This window comes from Babylonia areolata, chromosome 8 (genome assembly GCF_041734735.1).
Source record: "Babylonia areolata isolate BAREFJ2019XMU chromosome 8, ASM4173473v1, whole genome shotgun sequence".
Classification (NCBI taxonomy): domain Eukaryota; kingdom Metazoa; phylum Mollusca; class Gastropoda; order Neogastropoda; family Buccinidae; genus Babylonia; species Babylonia areolata.
The window spans coordinates 16,920,247-16,932,746 of record NC_134883.1 but is presented as its reverse complement, the minus strand read 5'-3'; the positions used below and the strand labels follow the sequence as shown (position 1 = coordinate 16,932,746).

Below are 12,500 nucleotides of genomic sequence, written 5' to 3'. Positions count from 1 at the left end.
CTCTCTCTCTCTCTCTCTCTGTCCTTCACTCACTATCACTCTCTCTCTCTGTCTGTATTCACACACACACACACACACACACACACACACACACACACACACACACACACACACACACACACACACACACACACACACACATATCCCAGGATGAGGACTAAGGAACAACAGACCGACTGATACGCAGTGCAAAGTCTCTGAACCCGACACCACACCCCGAGAAACAGGACATGAAGAAAACCGTACAGTAAACCAACATAACCAAAAGTAAAGGAGCAAAAAGAAAAGAAAGAAAAAAAAAAAAGAAAGAAAAAGAAACAGAACAGAATGAGACACCAGCAGAAAAAAAGCTCTGTCCTTTCTTCCGTCCAACAACTCCCGACCATCCCCACCCCCTCTCTCCTTCTCCCCCCCCCCCACCCGCTCCCACCTCCTCCCTCTTCCTCCCAGGTAGGCGGTACTGACCCTCAGCCAGCAGGAAGATGCGCTGCGCGGTCTCCGCCGTGATGAAATCCTTCAGCTTGCAGTTCTCTCCAGCAGCCAGCAGCTCGTAGACCAGGATCTGCTGGTTCTCGCTCAGGTCTTTGAAGTTGTCCGTGTTGCTGTAGTTGTACACCGCCTGGATCTTGTCCAGAGACGGGTTGCACACCTCGTCCGGCCCCTGTGACGTCATGGCCATGGACGTCTCCGGCAGGGCGGAAGTGACTGCATCGGTGGTGACGTCAGGGGCGGAAGTGTCGGTGACGGGAGCGGAGGTGTCGGAGGAGGGGGCGGCGGAGGAGGAGACGTCTGGAGAGTCGGTGGCGAGGTCCGGGGGAGCCAGGGAGGTGGTGTCGTCATCACGAACCAGACCGGGGGGGTCCACGGCAGCGCCACGGGCTGCTGCGATCAGCAGGGTCAGCAGGAGAAGTCTGTGCATCTTCTGCAGGGACACAGCCATCAGTTCCGCGCTGAGTGTGTGCACACCTCTCTTTCCTACCTCCACCCCCTTACCCACACACGCACACACGCACACACACACACACACACACACACACACACACACACACACCACAACACAACATATACGTGAAGCAGAATCTCATCTGCTTCGGAAGCGAGAGAATATGAGGTCATCGGATCGAACCTACACACTCACCAGAATTTTCTTCCCCTCCACTAAACCTTGACTGGTCGTCTCGACGCTAGTCATTCGGATGAGACGATACACGTAGGTCCAATGTGCAGCGGGCACTTAGTGCACGTAAAAAACTGACAACAAAATGGTTGTTCCTGGCAAACTTCTGTTACACACACACACACACACACACACACACACACAGAGGATTGAAGCAATGCGCTCACGCTGGTTATAGCTGCCCGAATTTCACAAAGAGAAATATGTTGAGACACAAATAAGTAATTGAAAACTAAACAAAACAAAATAAAACAAAGCAATACAATACAATGTATACCACTTTTTTTTGTCTACACAAAGGAAATTGGTGTACAGGAATGGTTCAATTGTCTGTTAATGTTTTTGATGTCTAACACCGTATGTTTGGAAATGATTCATGATAACTCAGCCTTGAAGAAGGTTAAGTATTTCGTCAAATTATGTTTTTATTCTTCCATGCATTTAAACTGGTATTTGTCTCGGTTGTGTATGTGTGTGTGTGTGTGTGTGTGTGTGTGTGTGTGTGTGTGTGTGTGTGTGTGTGTGTGTGTGTGTGTGTGTGTGTGTGTGTGTGACAGAAAGAGAGGCGTATTACCCATAAAACCTTCTTTTAAATAAATCAAGCTAAAATGTCAGATCAAAATAAATCGAAATACTCAAACTATTTACGAATATCCGTTTAATTAAGTGTTTCTCTTGTATTTTTGTTTCTTTGGGTTTTTTTTAATGAATAAAGAATGATAATAGTCATGAAAAAACGACGACGAGCAGTTACTAAGATAAGAACAGATAAATGAAAACACAACAGAGAACCACTCAGAAAACAAACTTAGCCTTGTACGGACCCTAACGCTACCAGGTGTTCAGGGCCGTCACACTGAAGCCACACAACAACCACTGTACCTGTTCGCTTCAGGGCCGGCAGTGCAGGTCTGCAGACAAGAGGCGGAGTGGAGGCGATGCCAGACTTTATCAGTGCCGTCTGACCCACGCCGCGCAAGGGCAGGGGCCGTCTGGTTGGGGAGACTCGACGTGGACCTTCTGCTGATTCCCACCACGGCCCTGTGTGTACTTGGAGTCCCTCATCCCGTGTCCTCTGTAGCCTCTGTACTCAGTGTCCCGTGTGCTCTGTACTCTGTGTGGTCTGTGCTATGTGTGCTTTGTAGCGGTGTTCCGTGTGCTCTGTACTCTGTGTGCTCTGTGCTATGTGTGCTCTGTAGCTGTAGTCTGTGTGGTCTGTACTCTGTGTGGTCTGTACTCTGTGTGCTCAGTACTCTGCGTGCTCTGTGCTCTGTACTGTGTGTGCTCTGTACTCTGTACACTGTACTCTGTACTCTGTGTGCTCTGTACTCAGTGTCCCGTGTGCTCTGTACTCTGTGTGCTCTGTACTCAGTGTCCCGTGTGGTCTGTACTCTGTGTGCTGTGTACTGTGTGGTCTGTACTCTGTGTCCCGTGTGGTCTGTACTCTGTGTGCTCTGTACTCTGTGTCCCGTGTGGTCTGTACCCTGTGTGCTCTGTACTCTGTGTGCCCTGTACACTGTACTCTGTGTGCTCTGTACTCTGTGTGTTCTGCACTCTGTACTATGTGCACTCTGTACTGTGTGTGCTCTGTACTCAGTGTCCCGTGTGCTCTGTACTCTGTGTGCTCTGAATTTTGCGTGCTATGTACTCTGTACACTATACTCTGTGTGCTCCGTACTCTGTGTGTTCTGTACTCTGTACTATGTGTGCTCTGTACTCAGTGTCCGGTGTGCTCTGTACTCTGTGTGCTCTGTACACTGTGTGCTCTGTACCCTGTGTGCTTTGTACTCTGCGTGCTCTGTTCTCTATGTGCTCTGTACTCTGTGTCCCGTGTCCTATGTACACTGTGTGCTCCGTACTCTATGTCCTCTGTACTATGTGTGCTCTGTACTCAGTGTTCTGCGTGCTCTGTACTCTGTGTGGTTTGTATTATGTGTGCTCTGTACTCAGTGTCTTGCGTGCTCTGTACTCTGTGTGCTCTGTACTCCGTGTCCCGTGTGATCTGTACTCTGTGTGCTCTGTACTCTGTGTGGTTTGTACTCAATGTGCTCTGTGCTGTGTGTGCTCTGTACTGTGTGTGCTTTGTCCTTTACCGTCTGCCCTATGCCCTCTGTAGTCTTTGTCCTTTGCCCCTTGTCCTCTGCCCTAAGCCCTGTGCACTCTTTGCCTTCTGTTTGTCAGTGTGTGTGTGTGGGGGGGGGGGGGGGGAGGTGTGGTGTGTGGTGGGTGTTCTTTTTTTTCGTTCTTCTTTCTGCAGTTTGAAGTCTTTTCACAGTTGAGTGATATTTGAACCCAAAAAGTGTGTATGTGTGTGTGTGTGCGCATGGAGGTGAATTCTTGGGGGCCTTGGGAAGAGGTGGAGGGATGACTGAGACAGGGAAAGCGATACAAAAAGTGACAGAGAGATTGAGGTGTGTGTGTGTGTGTGTGTGTGTGTGTGTGTTCAGCTGTTACGTAAAAGCCACCACCACCGACTTCCAAATATTCCGAGCAAACAGTCATCTTGACCCTGAGCGATATTGAATGAAGACTGTGGATACACTTTTCGCACATGTCCACTGGGGTATGGGAAGAGACTGGTAGATTGCTTTGTGCACAGGTATCATGACAAAGAAGTGGAATGTCACAGAAGCCAGGTGTTATGACAGTGACGTAGAATGTCACAGAAGCCAGGTGTCATGACAGTGACGTAGAATGTCACAAAAGCCAGGTGTCATGACAGTGACGTAGAATGTCACAGAACCCAGGTGTCATGACAGTGATGTAGAATGTCACAGAACCCAGGTGTCATGACAGTGACGTGGAATGTCACAGAACCTAGGTGTCATGATACAGACATGGAATGTCATAGAATCCAGTTGTCATGACAGTGGCGTGGAATGTCACAGAACCTAGGTGTCGTGACAGTGACGTGGAATGTCACAGAACCTAGGTGTCAAGACAGTGACGTGGAATGTCACAGAACCCAGGTGTCATGACAGTGACGTGGAACGTCACAGAACCCAGGTGTCATGACGGTGACGTAGAATGTCACAGAAGCCAGGTGTCATGACAGTGACGTAGAATGTCACAGACCCCAGGTGTCATGACATTGACGTAGAATATCACAGAACCCAGGCGTCATGACAGCGACGTAGAATGTCACAGAACCCAGGTGTCATGACAGTGACGTAGAATGTCACAGAACCCAGGTGTCATGACAGTGACGTGGAATGTCACAGAACCCAGGCGTCATGACAGTGACGTGGAATGTCACAGAACCCAGGTGTCATGACAGTGACATAGAATGTCACAGAACCCAGGTGTCATGACAGTCGCGTGGAATGTTACAGAACCCAGTTGTCATGACGGTGACGTGGAATGTCACAGAACCCGGGTGTCATGACAGTGACGTAGAATGTCACAGAATCCAGGTGTCAAAACAAAATGTCACAGAATCCAGGTGTCAAAACAAAATGTCCCAGGACCTAGGTGTCGAGATGCAGACGTGGAATGTCATAGAACCCAGGTGTCATGACAGTGACGTGGAATGTCACAGAAACCAGGTGTCATGACAGTGACGTGGAATGTCACAGAAATGAGGAGTCATGACAGGAATGTCACAGAACCCCAATGTCATGACGGAGACAGTGGGATGTCTCCCCAGACCCCAGAACCTAGACCACCAGCTTACGTCACACGGAGTGACGTGACGTGGAGACAGCAGGGTACTACGCGGGGCCAGGCCACAGATAGAGCAGAATGGAAAAAACAGGGCCGAGTCACACAATCAGCAGAGCTGTGTTATCTCAGGGGAGAGAAATTCAGTTACACAGTTACTCAACACCAGAGGGGGCGGCGTGTCCCGTGACCCCTGTGACCTCACCTCACAGAGATAGGTCACAGCCCTGAGGACACCTGCAGCAGTTAGGTAGGGCCACAGTGTGGGTTGGGTGGGAGTGGGGTGGGGATGAGGGGGGTCATAAGGAGGGTGGACGAGGGTGAAACAGCACGAATCGGGTAAAAAATAAAAAAAAGCAAAGAAAAAAAAGCAACTATTGTGTGTGTGTGTGTGTGTGTGTGTGTGTGTGTGACCCTCTCTGCCCCCCACCCCACCGCGCCCCCTATCCCTCCTTTCTTTCTCTCTGACCATGTACGGTGTATTTAAATGTGTGTGTGTGTGTGTGTGTGTGTGTGTGTGTGTGTGTGCGTGTGTGTGTGTGTGTGTGTGTGTGTGTGTGTGTGTGTGTGTGTGTTTGCTGACGTCTACTGACAGGCTCATCTGAGCGTAGATGTGATTAAAAACAATGATTTGCAATTGATTCACAACTGCACACACACACACACACACACACACACACACACACACACACACACACACACACACATACACATACAGACACACAAACACGCACGCACACACACACACACACACACACACACACACACACACACACGCATGCACGCACGCACGCACACGCACAAAGATGCAGATAGAGACAGAAACAGAGAGAGACAGAAAGACCGAGACACTGATATTCACACTGACACTGACACTGACACTGACACTAGTTTGTTGAATAAGGCTACAGCCCCTTTCAATAAGGGTTCGCAGTCGACAGATATATTCTATTTCAGAGAGAGAGAGAGAGAGAGAGAGAGAGAGAACTGATGACATCCACATGACGACTATGAAGGGCAGGTTTTTTTTTTATTTTTTTTTAATGAACTTTTAAAATTTCATTTTATACATAAAAAACCCCAGAAATAGTGATATACGACCAGAAAAAAAAGCAAAAACGCTAAACACCACTACTTCCTGATACTAAATATAACATTTGATATCCATACAGATACATATATACCCACATACGTACACACACACACACACATTGTTACAAGCACATAAACTTATAGACATGCACACAAACATATCGGCACCTGTATACACTTATTTTCCTCCACTGGTGTTTGCATGTAGTGCATATAATAAACGTCACAGAATAAAGCGTTCATACCTTATTGCATGTTTAAATCACTAATGTTGTCCCTTTCTTTTGTTTTCCTTATTCTTCTGTATTTCACTCATGCCCCAAGAAATTCTCTGCAGCAAATATGCATGTATTTAACGAGTGATAAGTGTGTATGATAAATGAAGGGCAGTTTTGTTCCTTACCTCGAGAGAGAGAGAGAGAGAGAGAGAGAGAGAGAGAGAGAGAGAGAGAGAGAGAGAGAATTCTTTATTTCCGATGAAAATAGATAAGCACTTGTGTGCCTTTTTACATCTAGTCTCCGCTCTGAACACGGTTTAAACTACACTGGTCATGAGCATGGTGATGATAAGAAACATAGGAGAGAGAGAGAGAGAGAGAGAGAGAGAGAGAGAGAGAGAGAGAGAGAGAACTCGAATGCTTTATTGAGGGTAAAATAATAAGCTTCATTTCACAATGCCCCCACAAGCAAAGAAACCAGCAAAATGAATAAAAGAGCATGGACTACTTTTTCTCACCCTCCTTGGTCGGGGGGTCGGGGGCATGGTGGGAGGGGGCGGGGGTTCGGATATCGGAAGTGGGTTGAGGTTGCAAGGCACGTTTTTTGGTCCTGTTACTGAACTTTTGAAAGAGTTTTTGGATGTTGGGTGACAGGAAAACAGTGTTGCTGCTTTCTTCTATATTGTTAAAAAAAATGTGTGCTGCCATCCGGGTCATTTTGCATCATTCTTTCGCCTCGTTGGTCCAAAAGAATTTTCGGATTTCTTTGCTCTTTCTTATTTTGCGTGTAATTGTTGGATCCATGGATGGTCGTGTGTTGTATATTGACAGTTGATTTGCTTAACGTGTTAAATAAGTTAAAACAAAATGTAGCTGCTTTCACTGTGAATTTGAATAACAGCCTCCCTCGTTTTATATCATGTCATACGATGTTGGACAAAGAAAAAGACAAACGGAACACAGGTAACCTGTTTGGATCATGTACTTTAAAAACAATCTTGATGAGGAGTTTAAACAAAAAATATAGATACGCTTATGAAAGAAATTACAATTTCATCATTGAATTGCCAGGGCCTAGGTAGCTTTGAAAAAAGAAGAGGTGTTTTTCAACACCTACAACAAAAACACTATTCTATATATTTCTTACAAGACACACACTTTAACCAAAAATTAGAACGTCAGATTAGAGCTGAGTGGGGTTTTAAGTGTATTTTTGCTTCTAACAATTCAAGATCTAGAAGTGTAGCAATATTAGTTAATAACAACTTTGATTTAAAAATTAAGAAGATAGTAAAAGACAATATGGATAACTTTATCATTCTAGTTTTGAATACTATGGGGAGAGACGTAGCTCTTGTAAATATCAATGGGTTAAACAGGGATAATCCACCCTTCTTTGAGGAATTACGCAAGAGAATAGAAGATCTGAAAACACCAAATGTGATAATGGCAGGAGACCGGAATTTGGTCTTTGATCCCAGGTTACATTACTGTGATTATAAGAACATTAATAACCAAAGAGCACAGGAAAAAGTTATAGATATGGTGACAGATCTTCAGTTTGTAGACATTTGCAGAGAATTCAACCCTGAAGTACTCACGTATAGTTGGAGAAGAAGAACACTATTCCAACAAAATCGTTTGGACTTTTTCTTAGTGACAGATTCATCAATGACTTACGTTAAGGATGCTGATAAACTGTACGGACATAGAAGTGACCATTCTCTCATATATATATCACCCTCGAATTTAAAGCAGAAGAAAAGATTAAAAGTATCTGGAAATTCAATTCATCCCTACTTAAAGATAGGAGTTACGTTGACCTTGTAAATGAAACAATTAGAAAACTGAAAAAACAATATGCCGTAAATGCCTTACCAGAGAGACAACTTAGAAAACATACCAAATGATGAAATCCAATTCGGTATCTCAGACCACCTGTTTCTTGATGTTCTTCTTGTGGAAATGAGCACAGACCATAACATTTAGCATTAGGGAAAAGAAAATAATAAACAGAAGAGAACAACATTTAGAAAAAGATATACAGAACTCGAGAATGACTTACCATTACACGCTTCGACACAAAATTACTACAAACAAAAAAAGAAGAGCAAGAGAAAATAAGAAAAAAAGAACATGGAAGGTATCATTCTCAGATCAAAAGCAAGATGGGCATCACAGGGTGAAAAAATATGTAAATATTTCTGCTCCCAGAAAAAAGACACTTCATCAGTAAGCAAATGATAAAACTGATTAATAAAAAAAAAAGGTGAGGTATTAACGAAAACAGACGATATGCTTAAGGAAACTGTAGGGTTTTATCAACTACTATATACAGAATAGTATACAGAAAGAAGAACACAATAAATTAATATTAACAATTATGTAAACAACCTGCCCAGATTAACAAAAGAAGAATCGGATAGCTTAGAAGGGCTTACTACATTACTACAAAGCAGCAGCAAAATCATTATTTAAAAAAAAAAGAAAAAAAAAGCAAAACGATAAAAGCCCAGCTACAGACGGAATTACAACTAATTTTATTAAGGTTTTTTTTATAATTTTTTTTTTTTTTTAAAGTTAGGCAGTTTTGTAGTTCGTTCATTGAATGAAGGTTTCCTGAAAGGTGAAATGTCTATTACTCAAAAGGAAGGGTTAATAATATGCTTACCAAAAGGAGAAAAACTCAAAGAATATCTGAAAAAATAGAGGCCCATAACTCTCTTAAATGTGATTTATAAAATTGGATCAAGTTGTATTGCAAACCGTATAAAATCAGTTATAACCAAAACTAATCAACGAAAATCAGTCAGGATTTGTTTCAGGCAGGTACAATGGAGACAGTATTAGAACTATATATGACATGATATATCGATATATTATTTGGAAGAAAAGAAATTACCTGGCCTATTAGTGTCAGTTGATCTTGAAAAAGCATTTGATTTAATTAGCTGGACATATATGAATAAAGTTTTGAAAAAAAATTGCTTTGGAGAAAGTGTTTGTAAATGGATCTCTACATTTTATAAAGACATAAAAGCATATGTAATTGTAAATGGAAAACTAACCACAAGTTTTGCAATAAGAAGAGGCTGTCGTCAAGGAGACCCAATATCTCCATACCTATTTCTGTTATGTGCTGAAATATTAGCAAATAGGGTAAGAGAAAATACAGATATAAAAGGTTTGGGAATAGCAGACACAGAATTCAAGATAAACCAATTTGCTGATAACACGACATTCACTTTAGAAGGAAACAGAAGTTCACACGAAAAACTGTTTGAAATCTTAACGAATTTGAAGATATTTCTGGATTGAAATTTCATTATGTAAAAAAACCCCCATTAAATGTGTGGTTAGGTGGCAAAACGAAGTCAACAGTCAAATTTTAAATTCACAAAAACATGGAATGGAATCCTACAAGATTCAAAATACTTGGACTCTGGTTTACAAACGATCTTTCACAAGTTACAGAAACAAATTCAGAAGATAAGCACCTTGAAATTAAAAACCTATTTAAGATATGGTTACAAAAGAACTATCACTCCTCTAGCAAGAGTTGCTTTCCTCAAATCATTAATCCTATTAAAAGTAATATACCTCTGAATTCTACTTCCGAACCCACCAGACAGTGAAATCAAACAATTACAAAAAGTGTGTTACCAATTTGTATGGGACAAAAAACTGACAAAATTAAAAGAAAATATTCTTTAATAATACTGAGAAAGGGGGAATACGAATTCCAAACATCGAGGTATACATAAATGCATTAAAAGTAGCGTGGATCAGAAGATGATTAAAGGGACCCCAAAGTGGATAGAAATTATGCGATCTCTAAACCCCGAAGTAAATGATATCCACAAATTTGGTCCGAAATTGTTTGAAAAGAGCAAATTTAACGCATTTTGGAAAGATGTTTTTCAGCGTAGACAAAATTTTGTGAAAAGGTCAATTTTAAAAATGGCAATGATTTATTAGCTGAACCATATTTCATAATGATAAATCCAAGATTAATCCGAATGTTGTCAGTCAAAAGACATGGGTGCACAACAATACTATTTTAGTGAAAAATCTGGTGAACAGCAATGGGGAGTTCTTAACTTATGGAGAATTGTTAGACAAAATCAGGATCAATGCACATTTTTATAAAATACATAAATGACCTTAAATCAATCAAAGAGTACAAAAGAAAAAACAATATAACAATATCTGTCAATAACAGTGACTCATTTACAAAAGAGTGCAGCTGTTACTCAGTGTGAGAAAAGGATCTAGAACATATCACAACATTTTACTTGAGGACATAGAAATATTTGACATCAAACCGTTCGTTAACTGGGATCGAAAATAATATATACAGATAGACTGGGAAGTAGTACTTAAAAAAATCAAAAGAATAAAATAAGTAAAGTTAAAATGCTTTCAAACAAAAATATGTTACAGAATCTTAGTGACTAACAGCATATTAAGAAAAATAGGTATTGCAGAGAGCGAAGTGTCAATTTCTGTGACAATGAGAAAGATAGTTGTCACTCTCGATCATCTTGGGATGAACTAGAATATTATTCAAAGACAACAAAAATGTACACATATTCACAGATTATTGTTTGACATTGATCTAATCTTATTTGGTACAAACGGAATCATTTCAACCGATGAAGTATTGGATTTAATTATTCTACTTGGGAAGGGTTTTTTTTCTATATACATACAGACTAAACAAAAGAAAACCAAATGTACAAATGTTTCAGAAAAAAATTAAGTGAACAGTACAAGGTTGAAAAATATGTGAATTATCTTCAAATGAATGACCTCAAATTCCAGAGGAAATGGTTCCCATACACTGGTATCCTTGAAGCATGAATCTCACTAATGATTATAAAAGCGGACAGTAATCCTGTCGGAGGGTTCGGAATAAGCAGTTATTTCATTAGACATTAAGATGGTATTCTGCTTCGAAAGTAATGATGAAGGAACACATACTGAAAATTTAGCATATTCTGTGAAGGGATACCTCGGGATTATATATATATATATATTTATTATTATTTTATTTATCAGTTTAATTATTGACTTATTTATAAGTGCAGATCCTTTTGAACGGGTCCACAGTCTTTGAGGAGCATTCATTGTTTGTATGGCTATTGTTTGCAGAGCTTCTAAATTTGACAATAAGTATCCATTATTATTATTATTATGTCTTTTTTATATTCATTTGTTTGCTTTTTGTTGGTTGGTTGGTTTGTTTGTTTTCTTCTTCATATGTTAAGAAACAGAAATGTCATCGTAAAATAAATAAATAAACAAGAGAGGCAAGGCCTTCAAGACTCACTTGTGATACACTTTTTTTTTTTAATCCAAGCTTTTTATATACTGAGTATAATTTCAAAATGTAATGTTTAAGATGAGAAAGATCAGTTTAAAGCAAATTAAGTCCACTAGCATTAATTACAGAGTAATTTCCCTTTTTTAATGTCTGCACCAAAACGTTTGCAAAATAAATAAAACTTCTATGCTTAGCAAAAGAAGTTCCTGTTTGAACAAAAAATCATAATAATGACTGCTCTTGTTGTTGGGTCAGAATATCAGATCAAAGTGCCAAGTTTAGAGAATACAAAAAATATAAATATAACAGTAAATGCAGTTTGCATATAATTAGGCTTCATTATTATTATTTATTTTTTTTGGTGGCCATCCCAGAGTGCAATATTGTTTTAAACAAGATGACTGGAGAGAACTGAATTTTTCCTATTTTTATGCCTAATTTGGTGTCAACTGACAAAGTATTTGCAGAGAAAATGTCAATGTTAAAGTTTACCACGGACACACAGACACACAGACAACCGAACACCGGGTTAAAACATAGACTCACTTTGTTTACACAAGTGAGTCAATAAAAGAAAAGGGTTATCCAGAGGTTTGGAGACTTCTGGCGATGTAGTTTTCTCTCCATTTTCACTTCAAGGGAGCAAACCAGGGTAGTGACAATAGTATAGGGAATCTATTTGATTGCCTCCACTACATGAACTTTCCTCGTGTTCAGTCCATTCTCCCTCTCTAACACAAACATACACATTCACACAAACACACACACACAATATATATACACTGACTCTCAACATCTGACGATATGTACACATTTTATATGATATATATATATATATCAGGATAAATAAACAAAATGGTCATGTACGTAAAATGTTGATAAAAAAAAAAGAATGTGGAAAAAAGAAGAAAAGAATAGAAGAAAATTGAAATAGAAAGAAAACACAAAGCGAGAGCGAAGGAGAGAGACAGACAGACAGACAGAGACGGAAAACAACGAGAAATGAACGACAACTACAAAGTCATCC

General features: G+C 40.6%; 1 long non-coding RNA gene across 5 annotated transcripts in view; it reads right to left on the bottom strand.

The window, feature by feature from the left end:
* Positions 1-5,873: 5,873 nt before the first annotated feature.
* LOC143284582 (uncharacterized) overlaps positions 5,874-12,500 on the bottom strand; it is a 16,942-nt gene continuing 10,315 nt past the window's right edge. For all 5 annotated transcript variants that reach the window (XR_013055569.1, XR_013055570.1, XR_013055571.1 and 2 more), the window contains one exon: positions 5,874-12,500. This exon is cut by the window's right edge and continues 1,416 nt beyond it. This is a non-coding gene — a long non-coding RNA (uncharacterized LOC143284582).